Genomic DNA, 12,112 nt, shown 5'->3' on the forward strand with positions numbered 1-12,112 from the left:
AAAACAATTATTCTCATCTTGTGAAATCTGTATTAAAATAGAGCGATTCCAGTCGAGCTCATCTCATCTCATTACGTTATAATCGGCCCCGCCCACGGAGAGCGCGCGCTATTCAAACGCAAATGGCTGAGGCAATCCTGTGAACGCCCCCATCAGCTCGAGAAAACACACAAGTTTATTTAGATCATTGTTTACACCGTCTTGCAGCGCTGTGAGGAATAATACTAATGGAAAATGTCCCTCAGAAGTGCGGGTATATCGAGGAGCGAGCTGAGGAATACAAGTAAGTTTTTTCCTTCTCACGTGAATTTCTTCACGTGGGTTTCTGTTTATGAATGAATAAACGGCATGAATGCGCGCTGTTTACCACAGCTGGCAAAGACAGTTTAAATTTAAATCTCGTGTGTGAATGAATGATGATGTTTTAGCAAACTGTATTGCTATACTGAGATAAGTAAACATCGACTGAATGTTGAAATAAAATGTAGGCTATTTGTATAAGCAACGTATTAAACTGCAAATTAACAATATGCCCTAATATTTCATGAAAACAACGTTACAGTCAGACGAAATATGAAAGACAACATTTTGTTGACCAGATTTGGGTACAGTTTTTACTGTAGAATATACTGCCACATCAAATAAGCTTTTGTTTAGCCATTTCTATATATAAAATACTATTTTTGTCAAAAATAAAGTCATCAACTAAGATGTTAGCTGTTCCAATGTTGGTTATATTCACACTAATGAATACATAGATAAAATGTAGGGCCTATAATCATTTTTTTTTTTACAAAGAAAGAGTACACTTGAAATATTGTTGAAATTGTAATTATTGTTGTAATTGTAACCGTTTTAATAAAATAGCAAAACATATTTACAAGATAGATGTAAGCAAAATCTTAAATGGTCAATATAAGTCTTCTTCTAAATATATCTTTTGTCTTTGCATTGTGGCTCAGTCAGTGTCACACCTGAGTGAATGGCTAATTATGCAGAGTGGGTGTATTCTAAGGTGTAAACCACTCCTCGTTCACGCCCCCTCGCATATTGGCTTTCCAAGCAAAACCTGTTTTACATCAATTTAAATCAATGTATGGTTTTATGTGAACGATAAAGCAAGACTATTTTCACATAATTTTGAAGAAAAAACTATAGGCGACGACATCCATAAGTCAAAAGTCTTATTGCCACATATTTAGTATGTGTTTTGTGGTCTTATATCAAAAATTTTAATTTTTAGTTTTTTCGATAACCACGCATAAACATTATTCTCTCAAAAATGAAAACATGTACATACATGTGGCTCACATATTATTGTAGTCCTGTTTGTGCTATATAGAGTGAATTTACACCTTTGCCATTAATATGTTTATAAGCAACTGAAAAAAGCACAAATGTCAGAGCATGTCAGAACACCCCCAGGGCCCCAAAAAACGCTCAGACTCCAGAGGGTTAATGACGATATCTTTATATTCTGAATGGATATCTTTTAGCTTTCTTAAAGCAGACAAAACCTTTTGCATGTTCAAAGTCTGAAACTGATAGTGACCTTGGTAACACAGACGTCTTTTGAGTTTCACTGTAAGCAGTTGTGATTCACTTCTTGGTCTGGGTAAAGAATTCACTGTTGTTTCTACTTCAGATGCAACAGAAATCACGGCGCCTTTAATAGCTCTTTGCTGGCCTTTCGGTAGTGTAACAATCTTAGCAAAAGGAATGTACTTTGCAATAACGTGTCTTTCAAGAACATTCAAATCGCAGAGTTCTGAAGGAATGGGAGCGAACTGAAGTTTATTAGCTAAAGCAATGTCTGGAATCAGACCTCTCATTAGTGTATTATGGCAGCAGTGACAGATCCACTCTGTTTTCCTGTTCTCCAAGGCACATTGATCTGAGCAGTCAGAGCAGACGTGAACATAGTTTCCAGTCAAGCAAACTGAAGCAACTGTCGGATTCTTCTGATAGCGCTCACGATCACATGACTTGACTTGATTTGAGAAGAGTGCTCTGGCACAGCATGTGCAGACATAAGTTGGCCCCTGTTTTATAACATCTCTGAAAACATTTAAGGCTCTTAACACAGTCGGATCTTGTACTGCGTCAGGCTGGTTATTTTGTAACGTGTCTCTCTGCTGGCGCATCAGATTCATGTTTTTGTATTTGAGCCGTATGTCTTGTGCACAGCGTACTGTGTGAAGTACCTTGAGTGCAGATATTTTGTTTTTAGATTTGAATAAATTGTATTCTTTCTGACGAGCCCTAAAATGTGCATCACAGTGATAACGTTGTTTAAAGATGTTTTTCCTTTTTTCATAGAAGTTAGGATCATTTTTGCATCGGTTTGCATAATGGTCTATTTGCCTTTGCCTAAAAATAGGATCCTTTAAATATCTATCAACAATATATTGCATATGCTGTTCCTTGTACTTAGGATTATTCCTATAATTTCTTATTATATAGGTCTTTTGTCTCTCCCTGAATTTTTCATCATTCCTGTAGTTTCTAATTATATAGCTCTTTTGTCTCTCCCTGAATTGTTCATCATTCCTGTATTTTCTAATTATATAGCTCTTTTGTCTCTCCCTGAATTGTTCATCGTTCCTGTAGTTTCTAATTGTATAGTTATTTTGTCTCTCTCTGAACTGTGCGTCATTCCTGTAGTTTCTAATTATATAGCTCTTTTGTCTCTCCCTGAATTGTTCATCATTCCTGTAGTTTCTAATTATATAGCTCTTTTGTCTCTCCCTGAATTTTTCATCATTCCTGTAGTTTCTAATTATATGGTTCTTTTGTCTCTCCCTGAATGTTTCATCATTCCTGTAGTTTCTAATCATATAGTTCTTTTGTCTCTCCCTGAACTGTTTGTCATTCTTGTAATTGCTGGTTACAGTACTCTTTTTTCTCTCTCTGTATTCATTAATATGTTTATAATTGTTTTTCATGGCTTGTTTGTGGTGTTCTCTGTAAATTGCATTATTACAATATTTGTTTTTCATGGCTTGTTTATTAATTTCCTTATATGTTTTATAATTATGGATTTTGCGTTTAGTCTGTTTTTTGATGGAACTCATTTCTTTGTGCCATTTTGAACTGTAAGCCTTTCGCCTTTGAGTCTTGCTCAGTTTTTTCAATTGCTTATTTAAGTCAGTTGATTTTGAATATTGTTGATTTGGAGCTGACAATGCTATCGGCATAGATGCACTCTGTGAAAGCATATCAGGAAATGTTTTACTGAATGACACATTTTTATATCTGTCGCTATCCTGAGTGACGGAAGTTATAACTTTGATTTTATACTGATTAGTCAAGTGGGCTTGTTCCTCAGTTGATGCGTCACTGTTAACAGTAGTCTCAGATAGTTGCTGAAATGGATCTTGGACTTGAACATCCAGTTGTGAGACATCAGCAGACCTGCATTGTTCTTTGTTTGACAGAGCTTCGTTCTCAAAAGAGGTGGATGGTTGCACATCTTGGACTTGAACATCCAGTTGTGAGACATCAGCAGACCTGCATTGTTCTTTGTTTGACAGAGCTTCGTTCTCAAAAGAGACAGATGGTTGTACATCACGTTCAAGCTCACAGCAGTTCGGGGAGACTTCAGGACGTACACTTCTTTCAGTTATTCGGTTAATGAACGATACAGGCAGCAGATCAAACTGTTGCTGGTCTCTCAAATCAAAACACCCTTGAAACAATAGCAGCAACCTCTCAATCATGTCCTCTAAACGGAAGAAGGTCAACATCACGGCTGTACCAGTGCTTTCATCTTCAGGCATTCCATATGCTGATCTGCAGTGAGAGTCAAAATAACCAAACCTCCCTGAGCGATCTCTGAATACGGCGATACACGAGCATCCACACATCAGCAACGCGTCACTCACATCAGCTCTGAGACATTGCAGAGTATTCTCTAGGTTTTCATACTCGCCTAGGACAGGTGAATCTTTTAGGAATCCAACTCTCTGAGGATGTTTCAGGATGTTGTAGCAGGCAGAGTTGGTCTTAACTGTGCTTGGCAGCTCATCAAAGTTAAAAAAATTTGCCACAAATTGTCCTTTGCTCCGCAGTGTTTTTTTGACACTAGTGTAAAGGGCATCACCTTTCTGTAAAATGCGGTCTAAATCGAAACCGAGTAGCTCATTACGTTCATTATGGACAGCTAGGAACATTAAGGCATTGCATGTACACTGACGACTTCTGGAGTAAATCTTGTACCTAGAATCGCTTTGACAGTGAGATGCTGTAACAGACAGAACATACATGTTTTCACCAACCATACCTGCTCCAGAAGTACTGCTATTGGTGCCACATGAAGCTTTTAGGTTTCTGCGCTGTTTCTGAGATTCACTCCTCTTTCCTCTTCTTGGCATGGTGATGTTTGAGCACTGGCAATCAAGCAAATATGTTTGAGTAATGGGTACAAATATTGATATTTACTGTTACTTGAGAAAACGAACACAAAAGATAATACCTTTTATGCGATCAGATATACAGAAATATATATATTAGTAACAGTATACAACAGTCGATATATAACAACAGTTAATTAATTGATTTGAAGTTAGGTTAATCAAAAAAGTGTGTACTTTAAAAGAGTTGATATTCCACTTTTTCCTGAATCTGCAGTTGATTTTTTCTCACCTGGGTTCAAGTTTTTCACAGTCCCAGCTTTTTACAGTCAAGTCAAGCGTTTTTTAGTCAAGTTGTCAGAGTTTTCATAGGTTTTGGTTTTCAAAGTGTTTTTGGTTTTCAAAGCGTTTTGGGGGAAAAACTTGTTGTGGTTCTGGCTTTTATTTTTTACAGATGCGTTAGCAAGCTTGCATGTGCAGTTTGGGTTTATGCGTTTTGGTTTTTGCATTTTTGAGATTGCGTTTGGGGTGCGAGCAAGCGAAGCAGCAAGCAATGCAGCAGCGTTTTGGGGTAGCAGCCAGTCAATGTTTGTTTTGAAGAGAAAGAACAGAATGGGCGAGAGGTAGAGGTTTAAGCGAGATAAAAGTTTGAGTGAAAAAAGTACATAAAGGTATAGATAGGACAGGACATTAAACGACACACACGCACACGCACACACGCACACACACACACACACAGAGAAAAAAACAAGTTAATTACATTCTTTACAGAAAACCTTAATACAAAATGCACTTAATTAAAACTTCACTTAATAGTTAATTAGGCAAATATAATAATAATAGTAAAACAAAAATTATTTCTAAAATGATTACTTACTGTATAGAGGTGGGACAATGTAATAAATAAATACAGAATGCAGTAATTAATATATTTTCAACACATTTTTGGGGCTTATGATGCTATGCCATCACATTTAAAAACAGTTCTTACATACTGTTGATGGGAATAGAGATGTCCAATCTACTGCAGGGAGAGAGAAAAAGAGACACATCTCACACAAATCAAGCTGTTCATTTTAAGCTACAAAACCTTGTTTTTACTCAGCATATTTACATGTCCAACAAACAAATATATTTACCTTTACTCTAATTTCTACCAATGGCTAAATGTGTAAAATATCACAATGTTATATACTGTATACAGTAAAGACTAAAACAGCAATGTCTATGTGGACCCTACAGGACATGTAGAATTGTGCATTAATCAATATAAAGATATGACTAATGATTAATATGTTGTGTGTGTTACTTGCATAGACAGCCAAAGCAGCCTCAACCCTATGGATAAATGAAAATAAATAAACAGCTTGTGATAGAGAATAGAAATGGCTGTTCATGCATTTGTTACGTCTCGGCTAGATTAATGCAATTCATTATTTTGCTGTATATCCAAGTCTCAAATTGCTCGTCTTCAGCTAGTCTGAAACACTGCGGCCAAACTTCTTCATAAGTGTCGTAAATTTGAACAAATTTCTATCCTATTATCAGAGAATAGACTTTAAAGGACCATGACTTTAGGGCCACAACTCTGGAACAGCCTGCCTCTAAGCGATTAGAACAGCCCCTTCTCTGTCCGCTTTCAAGTCTCTGTTTTTGGTTTTTCTGTTTTATGGTTACTTATTATTATTTTATTGGTGTTATATTTATTTACCACAAAGGTTCCTAGATGGCAATAAAGGTGAATGTAATATAAACATTACAATTTATGTCTATGATGTTAATGTCTGCAATCCATTCTGCTGTTACACAATTTAATACAATGCTGTTATACAAAAGTTTTTTCCATGATAAATGCAAATACTGAGAATCTGTCAAGCTGTCACTCAAATACTAGTGGATTACCTTGAAATGAAGGTGCTGATGGCAGTTGGCAGTGGCTACGAGGCAGTGGAGGAGATACGAAACCTAATGGGTAAATGAAATGAGTAATCTTGATTCCAAAAATGTTATTCAAATCTTAAGGGTTAAGTGCTTAATAAAAGAGGTTATTACATGTTGTGAAATATGCTGATGTAGATTGCTATTCCATTGTCTATTGTACATGCAAATACTGAGAATGTGACAGTCAGTTAAAAAGATTACTTACCGCAATGGATGCATGCAATGAACTGGCAAGATTTTTACAAACACTTAGAGCTTTAACTCTACATACTTCAAACTCGGCTCAGACACTCAAACTGATCTGCAGCTATATGCTATATCTTTTCAGACTGATCGGACTTACGGTTTTCCTACAAATGACGATCAAAACTCGGAAAAACTCCCATTGACTTAACATTGGGCATTCTAAAAAAATTCAAACTCACCAACCGACAAAAATTCAAATCTAAATCGCTTGAAAACTAAATCAAACTGCCATTCTACACTGTTAACGATTTTCTTGTATTTTTACAGTACAGTACTGGCAGCAAGGTTGCCAGCAAGTTACTGTATTTTGATTTACAGTAACTGTACTGTAATTTACTTTACAGTACAGAAGATCAGTACTGTAAACTACAAAACAGTACTTTACTGTATTTTTACTGTATTTTTGTAATGTTTCTGCTTCTGCTGTAATTAATTATACAGTATTGTACTGTAATACCTATATTGATACATTATTGCTAAATATTATAATTTTCAAATTACTAATAATGATAATATTATATTTATATAAGATGTAGTTATTACAGTATATAAATTTACAGGTAATAATATTATAATGCAACTTCAGAATAACTGCAAATCAATCAATCCAAACAATGTTATTGTCAAATTTTTTTTTTATTAATCAGTTACACTGTGTATTTGTGAAAAAAACATTTAATTTAGGAACATTGCATGTCCAGTACACCAGCACTTTACAGGTAAACAGTTTTTAAAGGGATAGTTAAAGGAACACGCAGACTTTTTGGAACTTCAGCTTATTCCCCGTATCCCCCAAAGTTAGTCCATACATACCCTTCTCATCTCCGTGCGTGCCGTAACTCTGTCTGACGCACCCACCGCTAGCCTAGTTAGCACAAAGACTGGAGGTAAACGGCTCCAGCTGGCATACTGCTCCCAATAAGAGACAGAATAACCCAACATTTTCCTATTTACATGTTATGATTTGTATAGTCACAGCGTGTACAAATAACAAGGTCACATGAGACACGGCCATCTTCTAACCGTACACATACTGGGAACTATATTCTCAGAAAGAGAAGCACTGCTACTTCTGCGGAGTGATTTGCTCGCAGCACCTGAGAAAGCTCGGTGGTGAGGAGATGAGTTCGCTCAGAGTGTTGCGCTAATCACTCTGCCCATGTAGCAGTGCTTCGCCTTCTGAGAATATAGTTCCCAGTATGTATACGGTTAGAAGATGGCTGTGTCTCATGTGACCTTGTTATTTGTACACGCTGTGACTATACAAATCATAACATGTAAATAGGAAAATGTTGGGTTATTTTGTCACTTATTGGGAGCAGTATGCTAGCTGGAGCCGTTTACCTCCAGTCTTTGTGCTAAGCTAGGCTAGCAGTGGGTGCGTCAGACAGTGTTACGGCACACACGGAGATGAAAAGGGTATGTATGGACTTCACTTATCTAACTCTGGGGGATACGGTGAATAAGCTGAAGTTCCAAAAAGTCGGTGTGAGAGGTTGAGAAACTGCATGACTTGCGGCTGTAGCTGGACATACTTTTAAATTTGGCTGGGACTTTGAGGTGGTACTGGAACCTGGCGGTGACCAAAACTGAAAAAGACATGACACACAAAAACACGTATGACAAAACCTGTTATCCACAGCACCAATAAAGATGAGCAGACAGTGTAAGAGAGAAATTGTAAAAGAAAATTCTGTAGAAATAACAAAAATTAAATAAAAAAAAAACAGCCAATTAAAAAAAACAAAAATGTAACCTTTAGATTTTAAAACTTTAAGTTTAAAACATTGTATTAACATGGCTAATACTTACAGAAAACTCCTTCCCAGGCTGCAAATAAAATTGTCCCACACTGTAGAGCTGTAAGAAATCAAAATACATATTATTCAGTTAACTGTTATGTTTCTTGTTGAGGACATATATTTCATTCATCTGCATACAATACATCTAGGTTAATAAAATAAAAATAAGCTTCACTTTAAACTTCACTTGACCTCTTTAAATATTCTAACTAGCTTTTTTGGCATGCATTTTACTTGTCTTTGTTGCCTAATAGATCATTATTAACTCAGATAGTTTTTTTTGAACAATTTACACCTTTATTCATATTTTTTATTATTATAATAATCATTATTTGTCATTACAAATCACAATGCTACAGAACTGGGTCTCCCGCCTAAATAGAAAGGAAATAAAAGGCTAAACTGGTACCAATAGCCAATCTCTCTAAGCCCAAATCACCCATTTTGCGTTGCAAAGGAAAGTGCAGTATTTTTAACCCTTGTTTTCACGTGTTTTTGTGTCTAAACGACTTATTAAATTTGGTCCAGTATTTATCATAAAAGTTAGTAAAATCATAAAGTTCGCCATCTGAGAAACGGACTGCAAATAGCAGTTTGAGCAAAATAACGTTATGTCTATAAGGGCTTGTTTTTACCACTGACGGGCTCGGATGCCAGGAAAGGATCCCTACAGATAACAGTTAACGTTAGACATGTTTGTTATCATAAGATCCTCCAAACGTAACATGTCAAATGCAGTAATTTTATCTCGCAGACCATCGTATAACACATTTAACGTTAGTTAACCACCTCGATTTGTCCTTCCACCGTTCCAACAATCACCAAGTCTGTTTTGGTCGAAATAAACCGTAAGGTAATGTTAATTCAATGTTCAAATCTCGAGTTAGATTTGAAAATGTCGGGACAAGCAACGGGGTGAAAGAGCAGATCTAACTAACGGTGTTTTTGGAACCGTCGCTGGCTAAACTTCCACTGTTATTTGTACACTATAGTGTAAAATCCTAAAACCTTATTATAAAATTCAAAATTAACTTACCAAATGTCCAGATATCCGCAGAGATCCATCCATCCATCCAGCGAGTGATCTGCGTCTGCCTGCTGCAGTTGTGCTCTGACGTCAGTCAGGCGGCGCGCGCGCTCTCTGTTTACAGCAACCCTGTATTATTGCTAGGCATATTACAGCCAGGCTACAGCTAGGTTACAGCAACACTAAAATTTACTGTAAAATGTTCCCGCTCAAACAAAATTACCCACAATACAATGCAAATTACGGTACTTTACTGTAATATAGAAATGCAGTATTGTACTGTAGGTTATTACAGTACTGTGCTGCTAAATCTACAGCGACATTTAACAGTGTATATATGTTAGCCAATGAAACTCATTTAAACTAATAAACTCTAATCTCATACACTTATAAACTAATTAACTTAAATTTAATAACTAATTAACTAATAAACATATACTTATGAACTCTTAAACTCATAAATTAATAAACTCTGAACTCTAAACTCATTTAAACTTATAAACTCTAAACTCAAAAACTTGTACACTTATAAACTCATCAATTTATACACTTATAAACTCTAAACTCATAAACTCTGAGTGTGTGTGTGTGTGTGTGTGTGTGTGTGTGTGTGTGTGTGTGTGTGTATCTATCTATCTACCGCTCTGAATACCATAGCAACTAGGGGTGCGCCGATCCGATATTCGGTATCGGTATTAGTCCGATACTGGCCAAAATCACTGGATCGGATATTGCATGAATCGCGGGAGTATAACCCGATCCGATACGATCACGTCCCTTAGTCCTAAATTGTCATACAAATGCTTAACAACACCTGAGAGACATGCCATAAAGAGAGATGAGCAACACGCGTCACGCAGGGTTACCAGATTTTCACATACAAATCCCGTCCAATTGCTTCTTAAAAATAGCCAATCGCGTTTCGGGGTGGGAGAGACCGCGGACTTGGCAACACTGGCATCACGTGAACGGTAGCTAGAGGTGAGTGAGGCAAGCCCTCTCAGCAATTAAGTTATCATGTCAGCTGTGTGGAGTTATTTCAAATAAGACGCGATATGTTCATAATTAATAAACTACAGAACAGCGCGAGCAGGAAGCGGCGCGCCTCACGCGGGCACGGCTTATGCTCCGAAAACGGATTACTGCACTAGTTATATAAAACGCATCTTCCCCATGAACAACACAAAGCAAATACACTCGCACGTAACACACACACACACGTCTGTTAACTTAAGCAATACTTAATAAGGTAGTCTAATATTTTTCTGACTAACAAATTACTGACACAGTAAAGGGTAGATTTAAATAAATAAAAACGAAATTTAAATAAAGAAAAACGAAATTTAAATAAAGAAGAAACGAAATTTAAATAAAGAAAAACGAAATTTAATTAAAGAAAAAAACGAAATTTAAATAAAGAAAAACGAAATTTAAATAAAGAATAATACGAAATTTAATTAAAGAAAAACGAAATTTAAATAAAGAAACGAAATTTAAATAAAGAAAACCGAAATTTAATTAAAGAAAAAAAACGAATTTAAATAAAGAAAAACTAAATTAAATTAAATTAAAAACGAGATTAATTTAGATTGATAATAAGGGGTAAAAAGTCTAATACATTTTGTTTCTATTATTCTATTTTCCTCAATGTCAAAGCAACGCAGCTTAACCCAAAATACAAGCTCGCAGGCATGCACTTCTGTCCTTACAAACTCCACAGATCTGCGCTCTAGCCAGAGAATACTCCCGTTGCAGGAACACTTTAGGCCAACTGGCCAAGAAGCATCAAATAACGAGGTTGGGTTCCTTCAACTGTCCATCCTATTAAAAATGGCTAGGCTTTATAAGATAGTTGTAAAAAAGAGTTCTCGGAGCATATAAGCCCTGCCCGCGTGAGGCGCGCCGCTTCCCACTCCCGCTGTTCTGTAGTTTATTAAAAGTTTATTCATTCTGAACGTGTCTCGTCTTGTGTGTCTATCTATATTTCGTCAGATTTTATAGTGTTGAACATATGCAAGCGCGAATGAGAACCATTTCGAGGGAGATGCCAGGTGTGCAAAAAAAAACAAAAAAAAAACGAATATTCGAATGTCAAATTCTCAAATCGAATACCAACCCACCGAACGAATATTCGAATAGTCGGGTACAGCCCTATTATTATGACTACATAAGAGGCACTGGAATTATAATTTTTGTTTTATTTGCACAGTTGCACTTTAAATTTCATTAATTGAATGGTGCTGAATAATTAAAAATGCTGCTACAAGTTCTGTTTAAAAATTGTTTTCCTAAAAATTAAGCAGCAGTATTGCACAACTGAGTCATGTTGTGGCCTACTTATTTCATCCTTTAGGAAAGTAGAACATTTATTGCACTGTTTGAGCATGATGATGCTTTTAAGCTGGCTAGGTTAAGCACAGTGCATCCTCCTGACAAATGTGTTATTAACAGCTTAATTAAGAAAAAAATATATGGTATTGTATCGGTATCGGTATCGACAGATACTCAATTGTGTGGTATCGGTATCGGTATCGGACATGAAAAAGTGGTATCGAGCCACCCCTAATAGCAACCACCCAGAACACCCTAGCAACCACCTAGCAACCACCCAAAAGACCCTAGCAACCACCCAAAAGACCCTAGCAACCACCCAAAAGACCCTAGCAACCACCCAAAACACCCTAGCAACCGCCTAGCAACCACCCAAAAGACCCTAGCAACCACCCAAAATACCCTAGCAACAC

The 12,112-nt window shown here is 36.5% G+C and overlaps 1 protein-coding gene and 1 long non-coding RNA gene across 2 annotated transcripts in view; both read right to left on the bottom strand.

Moving 5' to 3' along the window:
- Positions 1–12,112, bottom strand: part of LOC309508491 (uncharacterized protein) — a gene marked incomplete at both ends in the record, with an annotated part of 398,710 nt that overhangs the window by 24,815 nt on the left and 361,783 nt on the right. The window lies entirely within an intron of this gene.
- On the bottom strand, positions 4,817–6,540 carry LOC309507573. The gene is made up of 3 exons (XR_014209193.1): positions 6,499–6,540; positions 6,255–6,317; positions 4,817–5,690 (listed from the first exon to the last, which is right to left on the bottom strand). It is a non-coding gene; the product is annotated as an uncharacterized lncRNA (long non-coding RNA).

Source organism: Leuciscus leuciscus (genome assembly GCF_965113295.1).
Source record: "Leuciscus leuciscus genome assembly, chromosome: 10".
In the NCBI taxonomy this organism is placed as follows: domain Eukaryota; kingdom Metazoa; phylum Chordata; class Actinopteri; order Cypriniformes; family Leuciscidae; genus Leuciscus; species Leuciscus leuciscus.